This window comes from Arachis duranensis, chromosome 4, assembly GCF_000817695.3.
Source record: "Arachis duranensis cultivar V14167 chromosome 4, aradu.V14167.gnm2.J7QH, whole genome shotgun sequence".
Lineage (NCBI taxonomy): Eukaryota > Viridiplantae > Streptophyta > Magnoliopsida > Fabales > Fabaceae > Arachis > Arachis duranensis.
The window spans coordinates 65827593-65833450 of record NC_029775.3 but is presented as its reverse complement, the minus strand read 5'-3'; positions in this window follow the sequence as shown (position 1 = coordinate 65833450).

The following is a 5858-nucleotide window of genomic DNA, read 5'->3' as shown; positions in this document are numbered from 1 at the left end:
AATAATTAGGATTATATATAAAAGGAGAAAAGATCTAGCCCTTCGGGCTCTGCTCTTCTCCTATTCTTCCTCATTCTACACTTTTACACTTTTTCCTCTAAGTTTTTCTCTAAGCCATGAGCTACTAAACCTCCATTGGTAAGGTTATGAGCTCTGTTTATTTTGATGGATTAATACTATTGTCATTCTATTCTTAATCAATGCATTAAATTAAATTTAACGATTGATTTCTTTCTTCATCCTAGGAATTAGAGTATATTGGAAGATAACACTTTTTCTATTTGAGTTCTTTTTGAATATTGAAAAAGTTAAATCACTTGAATAATAACTTGAAATTAATTCCTCACAATTCTCTAATTATCTAAATTTAATGGGATACGTGATATCTAATCTCCTTATTTTTGGGTACTTGTGTGGTTCTTAAACTAGAATTTGACTTAATTTTCTAATTTAAATAAAGTAACCAAGAAATTGGCAGTTGATTGAGTTAGATGAGATTAAATTACTAAGAAATTAGAGTTTAATCAATAAAGGTTTACGATGAATTGAATCTTTGCTTAATTAAAGTAGTTGATAAGAATTGTTAATTCGGAAATTTAAACATCTCCAAAGCCTTAACTGTTTTCTCATAGTATTTTCACAAACCCATTCACTACTTGCTTTCTTACATTCTCTGATTATTGTTTTATGCTATTTGAATCCAAACCACTCAACCTAGCTTGTCTGACTAGCCTAATCACTCAACTATTGTTGCTTAGTCCATTAATCCTTGTGGGGTCGACACTCATTCACCTGAGTTATCACATGGTATGACCCGGTGCACTTGCCTGTTAGTTTATGGTTTTCAAAATTCGTATCAATGCAGTGGCTTGCCACCACTTGCTCCAGGTTGAGACTCGATACTCTGTTGACCCTTCGTCGTAAGATATGGCCGGGCACTTTTACTCCCCGTATTCCCCCAATGAGATGATAAATGAATGATTATATATATACTGACTCTTGGGGATGCACACACACAGAGACTGTCCAGGGTTTGCTACCGAACATGTCAGGTTTGGCTGGTTAACCCACAGATGAGACTCATCAGCCATAGGGCAGACATGCATCATATGCACTTGTATGTTTTGAATGAGTATGCATTTGTTTTGGCTTGTCTGTTTGCTTAACTATAATCAACTGCTACTTGATCTATTTATTGTATCTACTTTCCATATTTGTATTTTCTTTGTCTATCTTACTTGTGTTTGTTTCTGAGCGATCCTTTAGGCGGGTGGAGGAGACGGTGAGTGTAGTTCCACTTGGTGATTTGGAGGTTTGCAGAGAAAGGAAAACAAAGAGTTAGATTAGAAATCCGTAGATATAGTCACCATATTTCTGCTTTAGTGAAAAGTTTATTGATATGGGTTGTTGGAGTTTAGGAATACCTCTGGCTTTCTGTGACATTATTTATGATTTATATTGGGCACCTTTACCATATTGAGAATCTCTAGTTCATATATATATATATATAAGTTCTTCATTTTGTCCCTTCTAGAGGTTGACTTGGAGTATTAGGATTTATATTTTGTCTTTTGGTAAACTTTTGGGTTGTATATATGTATATATATACTCTAATTGGCCTTTGCCTTGCAGGTAGAGTCTGGAGCTTGCTATATGTCACTTTCTAGAGCTCTATATTTGATGTAAATTATGCTTTCTGTGTGCTATTATCTATCCCTTTTACGCTTAACCATTTTGAGTGTAATGTGACTTTCAAGTTTTGTTTTACTCAACCTTTCTTCAAGGCTCCTAGGTAAACTTCTTTTCGTATATGTCTATATACACAGTTTTACCTTTAGAGGTCGTAATACCTCACCACCTCTGTTTTATAAACTTAAGCGTAAAGCTCTGCATGGTAGGATGTTACATTATGGTATCAGAGCAATTTGTTCCTGTAAAGCCTTAGGGACGGACTGACTATACCTCTGGGCATACTCCGGATGTGTGTATATGCTATTTAGGATTATCTAACTGATAAATGTAGCATAGTTGTTCATGAGCATGGATTTGGAACTATGAAGCACTAGACTTGAGATATTGAGACTGATCCTCTTGATATCAATTGTTTGGTGTGAACAGGAACCAAATGACGTCTCGTGGATGCGGACTGGCCGAGGAAGAGGTCGGAGAGATAATGAGTGACCCAAAATGACCGATAGCAATAATCCGGTGAATTTTATTACTGCTATAGAGAACATGACTGCTACTATGCAGGCCATAGCTGATTCGAATTTTATAAATCACAAACTATCGGCAAGTGCACCGGATTGTATCAAGTAATACCACGGGAGTGGATTATCATTTCCACGAGGATTAATGGATTAAGCAAACAATAGTCAATTGATTATTCTAGTCAAACAATCAAAAATAAGAGTTTCAATAGTAAATATCATGAAAATAAAAAATTAAACAAGAGCAAACTAAAATTGGTTAAGAAAATAAGATGATAAAGATATTAAGGTGTCAGAGATGTTCATTCCTTAGAAAACAATCCTTGTGTCCATTTGGATGAGGTATGCAATGATCAATCACGACGAATCATAAATAATCAAATTCCAATTTCTTGGCAATTTAATTTCTCTTTAAATTAATTAACCGCTAATTTCTTAGTCAATTACTTAAGAAAAAGTGGTGAAGCACAATTCTGATTCAATTTCAAGTAAGATTAAAAAATAGTCCGTAGGTTGAATTATATGTCACATATTCAAGCTAGTCCTAAACAATTGAAACTCACAAAGTGTTGCACACTCTTTGTAACTATTCCTAGTGAAATCAAAAAGTAATGTTTTTCACGCATTCATCTTGAAATTCTCTACAAAACTCACCCAACAATTTGGTAAGAAAATTCTGATTTCGTGCCCAGATCTCCCCTTTTCAGTTTGGTGATTTGAGTTTTAGAATTTAAGAGACTTTGTGATTTTGATGGTTTAGGGGTACTCTAGCGGTAGATAATCACTGGGTTTTGCCGATGTCACCCGTGGATAAGGTGAGAAACTCATATTCCTTGTGAATACTTTGATTTCTGTGAAGTTTAGGTATTAATTTGTGGTTATGAATGGAATTGTACGTATTAGATTAAAATTATGTTACATTGGAGTTAAATTGGTAGATATTAGAAGCTTAGAATTGAATCCTGGGAGTTGAAAATTCAATTGGTAAGGAGTTGGGGCTTTGGATCTTGAGGAACAGTGGATAATTGAGGTGTTCCGGGCTTAGGGAGGAATAGGCCAAGGTATGGTTTCGATTTTCCATAACTGATGAGGTATGGTTAGCTAACCGTAGGGCAAGATTGAACTATTTATATTGTTGATGATTGGATTTGGTGGACATGTATGAGGGTTAGAAATGTTGAAATTGTGGTTGAGACTTTGATGTTATATGTGATATTGTATGTGACTATTTGCAATGGAAATGTTGATGTTGTTTATGATGTTGTCATAAAATTTTTTGAGAATTTGGATTATTGATTAAAATGGTGAGTTGGTATGTGTGAGGAAGTTGTGGGATGAACAGAGAAGATTAAAATATGAATTGGAAGGGTTAATTGCTATGTTGGTAAGCTTTGGTTTAGATTTTAAAAGGTTTGACATTTATTGCTCTAAAAGTTAAGTTTTGGATGTTTTAAGAAAAATCTTGATTTTTGGCAAATTTTGGTTGAGAATAACATGGCCTCTAGACCTCTAAATTTTATCAAAATTGTCTTGAAAGAAAATTTGGTTCAAGAGGTTTACACCATTTGAAGAACAGAGAAAAAGTGTTTTGAAACGAGAAAGTTATGGCGATCAAAGATTGATGTGGAAAACAGAAATTATGGACTTAGCAGCTTTTTGATATTTCTGCTAAGCATGCGTATGTGAGGAATACACGTGACCCGAGCAGTCCATTCGGGTTGGAACACTTGCGTACGCGAGCAAGGATGTCGCGTACGCGACCACCCATTTTTAGTCGTGTGCGTATGCACGGCAGGGGTGTGCATACGCACAGCCCCTGTTTTTTTGAAATATGAATTATTGTGTTTCTAAATCATTCCTCTAGCTTTCAAAGCCTTTATAACTGTCATTTAAAGGCTGGTAGATATATTTTATGGTAGTGAAGTATGGTTGGGACTGTTGGAAAAGATATCTTATTGGTGAAGAAAGAGGTAAAAATGAATGACGAGGGTGGCAGAAGTAGTATTTATGTAATGAGCCTGAGGGCTATGTTAAATTATGATTTATGGCTGATAATGATTATGTTTAAGATATACGTGATCGGGTAAGACGCAGTAGTGTTATCCACTTGCTTCGGGTATGAATTAAGAATGAATAGATGAATGAGAATGAAATGTTATGATAATGAAATGTGTTTCTGAATGTGACACTGGGTAAGATACAGTGGTGCTATCCACTGATGCGCGTGCATCATTGCCTACTTTTAGTAGTCATTTCAGTAGATTTTTGTTTAGTTTTCATACAAATATTGCCAATATATGAGTAATAGCATGAAAAATCTCTGCATGAAACAAAATCTCAAGCATAGGTGAATTTTAGCTAATATACATGGTAAATATGATAAAATAGATCACACTAAGTGAAGTTTTGATTTTGAGTATTATTAGCACACTTAGTATATAAAGATCATCTTGTATGTTACCTTGATGCACTTTGTTTGTTTGATTTCAGGCCAAAAGAAGCAGAGAAGAGCCACGTTAGTGGCTATATTAGTGCTACTAACGTGGGCACTAACGTGGAAGGAAGGAAAGTAGGAACGTTAGTGGGAACATTAATGGCATCAACTTTGAAGAAGGAGCAGCGTTAGTGGAAAAAGTGAGTGCCAATAACGCTAGCGAATGTGCAAGAAGACCCACGTTAGTTGATGCCAAGGCATCTTAGGCTAGTTTCACTAGCATTTTTCTGTTAGTTTTAGTTGTTTTATGCATTTTCTTGAGCTTAAAGTAACCAAGAATGGTTAAATGAACAACAAAGTAATGAATCATCCAAACAGTGTAATTTTGATGCAAATTCCATGAGTTTTTAGTTATATTACTTGAATGCTATGAATGGAAGAATTCTCATGAAATTTTGCAAGACTTTGATGTAATTGTGTGGATGATTTCAGGGAAGAAGAGGCTAGGCAAGGAAGCAACAAAATCAATAAAGGAAGCTTGAAGATCACATGTGCCATATAATGCTGAAAGTGGCGTTTAACCTCCAGTTTAACCTTAAACTGGAAGTTAAACGCCAGAAAAAGAAATGCACCAAAGTTTAAACTGGAAGTTAAACGCCAGAATAAGGAATGCACCAAATGCTGAAAGTGGCGTTTAACCTTTAGTTTAAGGTTAAACTGAAGGTTAAACGCCAGAATCATGAAAGCTGAGAAAAGAGGAAACTGGCGTTTAACCTCCAGTTTAACCTTAAACTGAAGGTTAAACGCCAGAATGAGAATGGCACCAAGGGAGTGTTTCCACGTTTAACCTCCAGTTTGACCTTAAACTGGAGGTTAAACGTGTTCGAACCATATTATGCACCAGGAAGCCATTTCCACGTTTAAGCTCCAGTTTGACCTCAAACTGGAGCTTAAACATGTTCGGCGTTTTTGCTCCTCCAGGGTTGCCTTCTCATTTCCACGTTTAAGCTCCAGTTTGACCTCGAAATGGAGCTTAAACGTGTTCGACATTCACACTCCTGGGCTACCTTCTTCATTCCCATGTTTAACCTCCAGTTTGACCTCAAACTGGAGGTTAAACGTGTTCGGCGTTTTTGCTACTCCAGGGTTGCCTTCTCATTTCCACATTTAAGCTCCAGTTTAACCTTAAACTGGAGCTTAAACGTGTTCGACCA